The sequence below is a fragment of the Scyliorhinus torazame genome, chromosome 20 (assembly GCF_047496885.1).
Source record: "Scyliorhinus torazame isolate Kashiwa2021f chromosome 20, sScyTor2.1, whole genome shotgun sequence".
NCBI lineage: Eukaryota > Metazoa > Chordata > Chondrichthyes > Carcharhiniformes > Scyliorhinidae > Scyliorhinus > Scyliorhinus torazame.
In genome coordinates this window covers 82318691-82331968 of record NC_092726.1, presented here as the reverse complement: position 1 = coordinate 82331968, position 13278 = coordinate 82318691, and positions in this window count along the sequence as shown.

Sequence of the window (13278 nt, the reverse complement as noted above, 5' to 3'; positions counted from 1 at the left end):
AGGAACGCCTTCTAGAAGCTTGGGTACCATTTTGAAGGATCCAACCACGTTGTGGAGGCCTTGTTCCCGGTGAGTAAATTGTTCATACTGTGCTTCAGTAATTAAATGGTAATTTCAAAGGTCAGATTTCTGTATTTTAGGAGAGACTTTCTGAGTCCCTCATCAGAGATGCCACTGACAATTTGGTCTCTGATGTGGGAGTCACGGAGGTTTTCATAATTGCAGGATTTGGCCATCAGCTTTAAGTCAGTGACAAAACTGCTGAACGAGTCTCCTTGTTTTTGTAGCAGCCTGGTGAATTTAAAGCTTTCAAATGTCTCATTCACCGGATATTTGCAGTGGTTGTCGAATGTCCGTGTAAGTGAATGAATTATATATCTCCATGGCCTGTTCCCCTACCGCAGATAAGAGATAGACATTTTGTTTTAGAATATGCCACAGCGGCCATGTCCTTAATTTCCATAAATAGATTAAATTGTTGAAGGAATATTTTCCAAGTATACTGGAGATTACTAGAGGTTCTGAGTTGCTGTGGTGCTGGAAGTGAGTCCATCTTACCGCTATTTTTTTCTTGCCCGAGAGATCCGAGTGCTGCAAAGACTGCCGTTGTCCAATATCTATCCGAATGTTTATTCCCTTGATGTGTAACCTTATCTAACTAGCTCTTTTAAAGCCAACACGCCTGGTACCATGTCTTGTTACCGGTGTGGTAGGTAACTCGTGCTACTCAATCCTTGGTTGATGGTGAGGTATTCTGAATCTCGATGAAGAAGACTCAAACCCATCGAGAAACAACAAAGGTTTATTGAGTAACTAAAACACCAAGTGCATGAGTTATTTACTTTAACTTTGATACTAGTGATAAGGTTAACATGATCTAACAACAGTGACGATACACAACTCCACTAACGAGCTGAAAAATTCTGATATTGCCCTGATCACAGTGCACGGGAGAGAGAGAGAGAGCAACTGCCCAAGACCCAATGTGACTGCCTTTTATACGCCTGTTGGTTCGGCCCTCTAGTGTTCATCTGGTGCTGCTGATTACTCATTTACCCCTTGTGTACATGGACACACAAAGATCACTACAGTATTCATGCGAAAGAGAAAATGCTGGAAAATCTCAGCAGCTCTGGCACCATCTGTCGGGAGAGAAAGCTTTGACAAAGAGTCATCGGACTCGAAACGTTGGTTCTTTCCTCTCCCTACAGATGCTGCTAGACTTGCGAAGATTTTCCAGCATTTTCTCTTTCGTTTCAGATTCCAGCAGCCACAGTACTTTGCTTGTATACAGTATCATAGGTCATAGGATTTACAGTGCAGAAGGAGGCCATTCGGCCCATCGAGTCTGCACTGGCTCTTAGAAAGAGCACCCTACCCAAGGTCAACACCTCCACTCTATCCCCATAACCCCACAACCCAGTAACCCCACCCAACACTAAGGGCAATTTTGGACACTAAGGGCAATTTATCATGGCCAATCCACCTAACCTGCACGTCTTTGGACTGTGGGAGGAAACCGGAGCACCCGGAGGAAACCCACGCACACACGGGGAGGATGTGCAGACTCCGCACAGACAGTGCCCAAGCCGGGTATCGAACCTGGGACCCTGGAGCTGTGAAGCAATTGTGCTATCCACAATGCTACCGTGCTGCCCCAGCAGTTCCCCGCTGGAACTGATGCTCTCTGCAGGGAACGTGGGTGTTTTAGTCGTTTCAACAGACACGTCCTTCCCTTGTAACATGAGGTCCATCCGGCTATGCAATTCTGACCAATAATTACATATTGTTTTCGTCCATCTGGCAATACTTAGTGGAGTGAGTTTAATAATATAGGAATAATTTTGGACAGGCCAAGAAACAGCCGTGAGGTTGCGTTTGCACCCCAAAAAATGAGTTCTCCCGGACACGTGAGTGGGGAAGCAGAGCCAGCCAGTTCCATTCCCCCGTGCCTTTCCTGTGATAGAACGGCAGACATAGTGTCGTCCGTCGCTTCTACTTCACTGGCTAAAGGGGATTCTGGATTCGGCACTTATCCGAGTGGGGCCTCGGTCAATTCCTGTTTTAGTTCACTACAGGCTCATTCCAGTCCAACGGGCATTCACTGTCAGTAGATCAGACAACGGCGAGTCTTCTGTTGGAAAACCGTCTGTGTGATTTCAGCTACATCCTACTGTTCAAGTCGACTCGTCAGAGCTCAACAGTGGCTCAGATACTGGACCAGAATGGCCGTGTTTCGCTCCAGGCGTGGTGGCATAACAAACAGGGTTTGGTTATTTGTTTGAATAAAACGTTATTTGAAGTAAAGTTAAATAATATGTAAGCTTCAATCCTAACAAGAAAAGCTTGCATGTTATATCTTAAGCCGAATATGCGATTAGCCACGAAACAGCACGTGCCATGAACAGACAGCTCGAAACTCCACTTAGGTGGGCAAGGAACAGTTCTATTTGCATTCACAGAACATGTTACTGCTGTTTGTGCAGCTCCATCAGACCCCTTTTCGATAGTCTTTCTCAGTACCAGTTCATCGTACTTCTGCCTGTCACTTTCCCAAACCTTCTCTTCCCACCTGTTCAAACAGGATTGATTTATTTCCCTGAGCTTCACCCAGCCACACTTAGAATGGTCTGTACTGGCTGTCCAGCCTTGACCTCATCATCGCTATCTGGCCGCTTGATTGCCCACTCCCCTTTGCACAAATAAACAGGGGCAAGCTATGAGTATGCAATTAACCTGCAATTCTCGTACTTCAGAGAGAATCAGACTCTTTCCTGCGCTGAACACGAATCAGATCAGGGTGTCCAGGAGGACAAGGAATCTTGAGTGAATCACCCGGCAGAAAAGGGGCATCGTGTCAATTCCCACCAACAAGGGCACGTCTGCATGAGACAATGTAACTGAGGCGAGTTGTGGGCGTGTATCTTCGATACAATTGTAACATTTTTACCCTCAGTCTGGTAACCCCTAAATGGCCACTGCAGCTTCGACCCAATTTCCGGAACTGATAGTCCAACATTTCCCTATTGCAACACCTCCCTCCTGCAAAATACTACCAGAAGGATGTGGAGGCTTTAGAGACGGTGCAGAAGAGATTTACCGGGATGTTTCTTGGTATGGAGGGCATTAGCTATGAGGAGAGTTGGATAAACTCGGTTTGTTCTCACTGGAACGACGGAGGTTGAGGGGCGACCTTATAGAGGTCTACACCATTATGAGGGGCATAGACAGCGTGGAATGTCAGAGGCTTTTCCCCAGTGTAGAGGGGTCAATTACTAGGGGGCATAGGTTTAAGGTGCGAGGGGCAAGGTTTCGAGGAGATGTAGAGGAAATGTTTTTACACAGAGGATAGTGGGTGCCTGGAACTCGCTACCGGAGGAGGTGATGGAAGCAGGGACGATAGTGACATTAGAGGGGCATCTTGACAAATACAGGAATAGGATGGGAATAGAGGGATACGGACCCCGGGAGTGCAGAAGATTTTAGTTTGGACAAGCAGCATGGTTGGCACAGGCTTGGAGGGCCCAAGTGTCTGCCCCCGCACTGTACTTTTCGTTGTTCTTTGTTCTTTGTCGACTGGTACAAAAGGCGTAGTTACATAGGATCAGAGGAGACCTGGCAGGTTGGATATAGAACTGGCTTGGGTACAGAAGACAGAGGGTAGGAGTAGAAGGGTGCTTTTTTGAATGGAAGGCTGTGACGAGCGGAGTTCCACAGTGATCATGTGTGGGACCATTGTTGTTCATGGCGTAGATAAATGATTTGGAAGAAAATATAGCTAGTCTGATTAGTAAGTCGCAGATGACACACAAATTGGTGGAGGTGCGGATAGTGAAGAGGATTGTCAGAGGATGCAGCAGGATATCACGTGGTTGGAGTCTTGGTTGTTGCAATGGCAGATGGAGATTAATCCGGGAACCTGTGACGTCATGCACTTTGGGAGGTCCACTGCATGTAGGAATTACACAATAAATGGTAGAACTCTGGCGAGTACTGAAACGTATGAAAGATGTGGGCGTGCATGTCCACCGATTGCTGAAAGTGGCAACACATGTGGATACGCTGGGCAAGGACGCACAGGGCATGCTGGCCGTCATCAGTCGGTGCTTTTAAAAAAACATTGGCAAGTCATGTTGCAGCTGTACAGGGCCTTAATTTGGCCTCATTTGGAATATTTTGTACAATTCTGGCCGCCACACACCATAAGGATGTGCATGCTTTAGAGAGGGTACAGAAGTGGTTTACTGGGATGTTGCCTGGTTTGGAGGGCATTGGCTATGAAGAGAGGTTCGATAAACTCGTTCTGTTCTCACTGGAACGACGGAGGTTGAGAGGTGACCTGATAGACGTTGAAAAGATTATGAGTGGCATGGACAGAGTGGATAGTCAGATGCTCTTTCCTAGTTGAGAATAGTCAAGTTTTAGGGGGCATAGGTATAAAGTGCGTGGGGAAAAGTTTAGAACAGATGTGCGAGGCAAGATATTTCTACACAGCGGGTGGTAAATATATGGAGCGCGCTGCCTGGGGAGGTGGTGGGAGCAGGTGCGATAGCGGCATCTAGACACATATATGAATAGGGTGGGAATGGAAGGATACAGACTCCGTAATTGCAGACGGTTTTAGTTTAGGCAGATACCACGGTCAGGACAGGCTTGGAGGGCCGAAGGGCCTGTTCCTGTGCTGTATTGTTCTTTGTTCTTTGTTTGAACAGAATTCAAATGGCGCCCTGTGAATTTCATTTCACCCTCACTTTTCAGTCTCGGCCCAAAACACAAGCTTTTTTTTTTTACAGAATTCTACCCACTTTAAGCTAAAGGACATTAATTCTGGGATATGAAGATTACTTTAATGTCAATTCAAGAATTTTTAAAGTGAACACACTGTGCTAATTTAGGTTATTTTGGACGCAACCTTTTCACAGCGAGATTGCCGTTAGCGGGCAGCACGGTAGCACAATAGGTATCACTGTGGCTTCACAGCGCCAGGGTCCCAGGTTCGATTCCCGGCTGAGGTCACTGTCTGTGCGGAGTCTGCACGTTCTCCATTTGTCTACGTGGGTTTCCTCCGGGTGCTCTGGTTTCCCCCAACAGTCCAAAGTGCAGGTTAGGTGGATTGGCCATGCTAAATTGCCCTTCGTGACCAAAAATGATTCGGAGGGGTTACTGAGTTACGGGAATAGGGTGGAAGTGAGAGCTTAAGTGGGTTGGTGCAGACTCGATGGGCCGAATGACCTCCTTCTGTACTCTATGTTCTATGTTGTTCTGTGAACAATTGTGACGCTTTCAAAATTGAGGTCAGAGTTTGTGATGATTTTCCTCTCTCACTCTCTTTGTGCACTATTGTTGTAACATACACAACGACGGCAGGAATAGTGATGACCACAAGCGGCAATGTGATCACGGGTGAATATCGCTTCAGTCCACTTGGAACTTACAGGATGCTGCGAGGCCTGGATAGAGTGGACATGGAGAGGATGTTTCCACTTGTCGGAAAAACTAGAACCAGATGTCACAATCTCAGAGTAAAGGGACGATCCTTTAAAATAGAGATGAGGAGGAATTTCTTCTGCCAGAGGGTGGTGAATCTGTGGAACTCTTTGCCGCAGAAGGCTGTGGAGGCCAAATCACTGAGTGTCTTCAAGACAGATATAGATAGGTTCTTGGTTAATCAGGGCATATGGGATTAGGGCAGAAGAATCGGGATAAGAAAATATCAGCCATGATTGAATGGCGGAGCAGACTCGATGGGCCGAGTGGCCAAATTCTGCTCCTATGTTTATGGTCTTATGGAAAGTGTTCATTAACTGCCTCATTTCCAATCATTTAAGTTTAAAACTTTAAAATTCGAGACCTTTCAATCCATTTTGAAGTCCGTGAGCTATTTTTAAAAAAATGTTGTGGTCATTGTTGCTGTGCGGGCAAAGGCCAGGGGCCAGGTCGTGCATAGCAAGATCCCTCTGCAGCATAAATCTGAACCTAACCAAATGAGGCACTACTGTCCTGCGCTCCACCCCGCGCCAGCTCCTTGTGGACCCACATCCTCACACCTGCTGCAATCTCCCTTCCACACTGCACCTGACACACACATATCCCTGGACCATCCCCACCACCCTGTGTGTGAAGTGGCCTAAGATCCTGTCGTCGCAGGACAGGTTAATAACAATAAGGTTTTGAGAGTAACCTTTTAAAAACTAAATCTCTCGGCGCACTGAAGGCAGGGAGGAGGGGACAGCGGCCTCTGGCGGCAGGGAGGAGGGCATGTAGCAGCTGGAGAGCAGTGAATCTGGAATCAGTGGCTGAGTCTGTCTGTGTCTCTGTCGGTGTCTCTCTGTGTCTCCGTCTGTGTTTCCCTCTGTGTCTCTGTCTGTGTCTCTCTCTCTGTCTGTGTCTCTATCTCTGTCTTTGTCTCTCTCTCTCTGTCCGTGTCTCTGACTGTGTCTCTGTCTCTGCCTTTGTCTGTGTCTCTGTTACTCTCTCTTTCTGTGTTTCTGTCTCTGCCTGTGTCTTTGTCTGTGTTGGTGTCTGTGTCTCTGTCTGTGTCTCTTACTCTGCCTATGTCTCTGTCTGTGTCTCTGTCTGTGGCTCTGTCTGGGGCACATTCTGCTGCACAGACAGTGTTTCGGTGTAAGGCAGACGCGCAACAGATCGGCCGTGTGGGGAGACACATTCATCCAGCTGATCAGCCATGTGGGCAGGCGCAATCACCCAACTGATCGGCCACGGGGGGGAGGCTCAATCACCCAGCTGATCAGCCTTGGAGGAGTCACACACACAGCTGATCGGCCATAGGGTGAGGCACAAAAACACAGCTAATCGACCATGGAATGGAGGCACACACACCCAGCTGATCGGTCATGGTTGAATCACACAGAACCACCTTGTCACCGCTGGCGGCAATCACACAGAATCATCTGATCCGCCATGGGGGGGTGGGGGGGGATTGAAACAGACCCAGCTGATGGACCATCGGAAAATCACACAGACCCAGCTGATCGAACATGGGGGGAGCTCCATCCACCCAGCTGATTGGCCATGGGTAGAGCTCCACTCACCCAGCTAATCGGCCATGGGGGCGATCACACAGACCCACCTGATCGCCAATGACGGATTTGGCAGCGGAAGCAAATGTTTTTGAAGAACTATTTTTATAGTTGGAAAGTAATTGTTCCAAAATAATTCCACGCTAAACAGCAGGTCGAATGCAGGAACATCCCTTCAGTAAGGACACACTGCTGAGATTAATTTACAATTCGGTGAGAAACTTCCCGATCGAACCCTGCTGGGTTCCTCCGCTTCCAGGCCGAACGTTTATGCAACGGCTGATAGAGTCCCCACCCGTCAGTGGGGGGGGGTTACGAAGGATTAGGAGGGTTATTGGAGGTTACGTGGGGCTACGGATATGGAGCAGGTGAGTGGGCCGAGGTAATGCTGACCTATTATTCAGAATGTCAGTAATTAGTTCTTTGAATATTTTTAATGTCTTAAAAGGGGGGTTTATATATTTTATGAAGTTGGAGGTTTCAATAATTTTGAAAACATTTAAATAATGATTGTGCCACTGAATTTATTTCATTTGAGATCTTTTCCAGTCTTTTCCCCATTGTAGCTGCTGGTGTTCCCACTCCTGATCCTCCCGATTCCCAGGGCGCTACAGTTCTATCTGCGGTCGCTGCTGCTCCTCCCGGAGTAACCTCTTGGTCCCGCACTCCCGAGTCAGCCTGCCACGCACATGCACACACAAAACTCAAAGTGGTCGGAGACCATCTCGAATGGTAACACAAATGGGAAACCTTGCTGGGTAATGCAGAATGGTAAATCAGGGTGAGGCTGGCTTGGGAGGGTCAGTTTGACCGGCAGTGGGAGGAGAGAGATGCCGTGTGGGTGGGGTTTCCTCTCAGCATTTCATGAATTGAAGAATTGATCTAAAGGGAACTTTCAGCACATTCTTCAACTGCTGTCTGAACTGAGTCTGTGTCACGGCGTAAATCGCAGTGTTTGTGCAGCAACTCAGGAGTTGCAACATGAAGCCCAATTCTAGAACATAATTATCTAACCATACATCTTTATACCCCAGATACATCATCCGGCTCCATATAGAATAAACCATTAACGTTGACCATAACAGGATGAAATTGGCGGAGATAATGAAGAGTAAAATGATGGATTTCCTCCGACTCTCCATCTCTGGGTCTCTGGGACTGTGCCCACTGCTGTGAGCCCTGATTCTCCTGCGGACCCTGCTGCTCAGGAGAATATGTCTGACGGTGAGAATATTGAGCAGCAGAATCAGGACAAATGGAACACCCGGGGTTAGAATGTTGTGGAGGAACTCGATTGGTCCCCAGACCGGAGAGAAATACAAATCGATTGGGACATCACAAAACCAGGGGTCGTTTGCCATCCGATACAGACCGGACAACATAAAAACCCAGGAAATGTCCTTCAAACAGCTCAGCACAGCCACTGTTCCCAGAACCACAGCCGCCGTTTTCTCGCTGCAATATTTACTTTTCAGCTTCGGGCAACAAATGGCCACAAATCGATCAAAGGTGAAAGTGACGGTGAACCAGACAGAACAGTCAGTGGCTGCATAAAGCAGGGCGGCGTGGATATTACACACGGGGATGTCCCACAAGAAATAAAACTGTCTTTTAAAAACAATGGGAATGTGTCTCAATATCAGGTCGAGAATAACGACCAGTAGATCCCCCACTGCCATGGCCAACAGGTAACGAGTCACACATTTGGACAACCCACAGTTTCTTCTCTTCAGGATCACAATTGTGATGAGGTTCACTGTGAGGAAAGTAAATAAACAATGAAATTATACATCAGCCTGGGAAAAGCATTACAAGTATTGTCGACGTGGTGTTGACGAATTCAAATACATATATATTAAGAGACACATTCTCCCACAGAGACACTAATACACACACACACACAGACACAAATGCACACACTGACACAAACAAACACTAATACACACACTCACTGACACAGATGCACTAATACAAACACTCACAGAGACACTAATACACACACTTAAAGACACACAGAGACACTAATACGCACAATCACTGACACGCAGATGCACTGATGAAAATTGACAAACGTACACTACTGCAGACACTCACAGAAACAGATACACTAATACACACATAGACACACAGGCAGTAATACACACACTTACAGACACACAAACACAAATACACACATTCACATACACACAGATAGACACTAATGCACACACTCAATCACACACACAAAGACACCAAAGCACACAATCACACACGGATACACTAATGCACACCAACTCACATGCTTAAACAGAGACACGAGTACACATATCCACATGCCGAAACAGGACACTAATACACACACTCACACACACAGACACGAATACACATACTCACAGACACACGGAGACACTGATACAAACACTCACGGAAACAGAGACACTAATACACACACTCAAAGACACGCAGAGACAATAATACACGCACTCACACATAGACACGAATACACTCGCACAGGTACACAGCAACACTAATACACACACTTACATACAGAGATACACTGATACACACAATCACTGACTCACACAGACACGAATACACACACTCACAGACACACAGAGACACGAATATAAACACACAGAAACTAATAGACACACTCACAGACGTATACAGGGATACCAATACGCACACACACTCACAAAGATACTAATACACATAGTCACACACACAGACATGAATATACACACTCACAGACACGCACAGACAGTGATACGCACAATCACATACACACTAACACTAATACACACACTCGCACAAACAGACACTAATGCACACACTCACTCAAACACACAAAGTCACCAATGCACACAATCTCTCACACACAGATACACTAATACACACACAGTCATACACCTAAACAGAGACAATAAATACACACACTCACTCACACAAATAAACAGTAATACACACACAGATACATCAAAACGCACACTCACAGACACACATATGCACTAATACACACACTCACAGACACACTGACACTAATACACACACTCACACAAACAGACACTAAAAACACTCTCACTGACACAGAGACAATGATACACACACGCACAGTGAGAAATACACACACTAACTAATGCATACACACAAACACTAATGCACACACTCACAGACTTACCACAGACACGAACACACACAGACACTAATACACACTCACTGACCCATAGAGACAGAACTATGTACACAGACACACACTGACATTAATACACACCCTCACACACAGAGAGACACAAATGAACACACTCACAGGCACAGAGACAATAATACCACACTCACACACATATACTAATACACACTCACAGACACACTGAGACTCTAATACACACACTCACACACAGATACACTAATACACACATTCACTGACTCACACAGACAATAATACACCAACTCACAGACCTACATCGAGACACTAATACGCACACACACTCACAAATACACTAATATGCACACTCTCACACACAGCCATGTATATACCCACTCACAGACACACACAGACAGTAATACGCACACTTACACACACACACACACACACTGACACTAATGTACACACTCGCACAAACAGACACTAATACACCCATTCACTGACACACACATACACTAATACAAACTCTCACAGAAACAGAGACACTAATACACACATAGACACACAGAGAATAATACACACACTCACAGACACAGACACAAATACACATACTTACATACACACAAATAGACACTAATGCACACACTCACTGGCACACACACAGAGACACTAATTCACATTCACAGACACACATATACACGAATACACACTCACTCGCACAGAGACAGTGATGCACACACTCACAGACATACTCACAGACAGTAATACAAACACTCACACACACAGATAAACTAATACAAACACTCAATGACACAGAGGCACGAATACACAAACTCATAAACAAACACAGCCACACACAGATACATTAATGCACGCACACACAGACATACACATATACTAATACGCAACTCACGCACACACAGAGGCACTAATACACACACTCACAGTTACGCAGGCACTAATACACACATTCAATGACAAACAGAGATACTAGTGCACACACTCACTGACACGCAGATACACTAATACAAACTCACAGACACACACACACTAAGAGACGCACTCTCACACACAAACACTAATTCACACACTCACAAACACGCACAGACACTAATACACACACGCAGACACTAATACACATACTCACTGACACATAGAGACAGTAATATACACACTCACAGACACACGGAGACTCTAATGCACACATTCACAAATACTGAGACAATAATACACACACTCACACACAGACAGAAACAGTAATATAAAAACTCACACACAGACACTAATTCACACACTCACAAGCACACATTGAGGCACTAATACACACACTCACTGACACACAGAGGCACTAATGTACACACTTACATACACAGACATTTAAATACACAAACACAGACACACACAGAGACAATGATACACACATGGAACAGTAATACACACAATCACAGACTCACCCAGGCACAAACACACACACTCGCAGACACACAGAGACACTAATACATACATTCACACACAAATAGTCACACAAAGACTCATATTCACACACTTTCAGACATACACAGAGACTAATGCACACAGTCACAGAAACACAGACAATGATACACACACTCATCGAAAGGCTCAAAGACAATAATACACGGCCACAGGCACATACAAAGACAGTAATACATACACTCACAGACACACAAACACACAATCACACAGAGACACTAATACACGCGCTCAGAGACACGCACAGCCACTAATACACACACTGACACACAGCGACACGAATACACACACTCACACACACACAGGCACTATCACACAGCTCACAGCCAGACAGGTACACTAATACACACACTCACACACACTAATAGAGGCACTCACACACAGGCACTACTGCACTCACACAGATATGCACACGCACTACTGCACACATCTCACAAACACTCACAGATACACTAATACACTCAGAAACACAGACACACATACTCGAATACACACACTGACTCACAAAGAGACACTAATGCTCACACGCACACACAGAGACACTAATTCACACTCTCACAGACACAAATACACACACGCAGAGACACATGGAGACTCTAATTCACACACAGACACTAATGCACACACTCATACACAGCGACACGGATACCCACACTCACACACACACAGACACTGTCACAAGCTCACAGACAAACAGATACACGAATGCACACGCTCACACACACTAATAGAGTCACTCACACACACAGGCACTGCTGGACTCACACACACAAACACAGGCACTAATGCACACATTTCACAAACACTCACAGGTACACCAATACCCACAGACACATGGAAACTCCAATTCACACACACGGACACTAATGCACACTCGCAGACACACGGAGACTCTAATGCACTTAATCACACACACAGACAGTCATTAATACGCACACTCGCAGACATAGAGAGAGACTGTCATGTGAGAGTACCTGTAAGAAATTGGTGTTTAGAAATGGGTGTGTATATAATATCTGTAGTGAGAGTGCCTTCAATAAATGGGTGTTTATTAATGCAGTGATGTCAGAGAATTTGTGGAGCTGGACTGTCTGTCAGCGTTTTACTTTCGTTTTCGCCTGTTTGCTGCAGGGTGTGTTCTAGGTTTGTTTTCTGTGTTGGAGCTGAAGCCAAACAGAGCGAGTGTGCTGTTGATCTCTCTGCCATGAAAATAATATATCTTGATCATTTGGTGAATTCAGAATTATAAAAGTTCTCAGTAGTGAATGAGAACCTAATGTTCTTCTGGTAAAAGGTGTTGCTTAAGTCTTCTGTACGTAAAAAGGACATCTTACGGATTACTTAGTGTTGTATTCTTTGGGGGTTGAATGTGAATTAATGCTTGCTAAGTTGTTCACTGTATGTTTTAAAAAGGTTAAATCGAGTTCATAGAATAAACATTGTTTTGCTTTGAAAAAGACTTTTTAATTTCTGCTCAACCACATCTGTAAAGTGGGCCGTGTGCTCCCCATACCACAATCTGTTAAAATCGTGCGTCAGGGGCACTCCAGGTTATCTAAACCCTGGCCCATAACAACATTTATACACACACTCACAGAGACACTAACACACACACTCGCAGACACA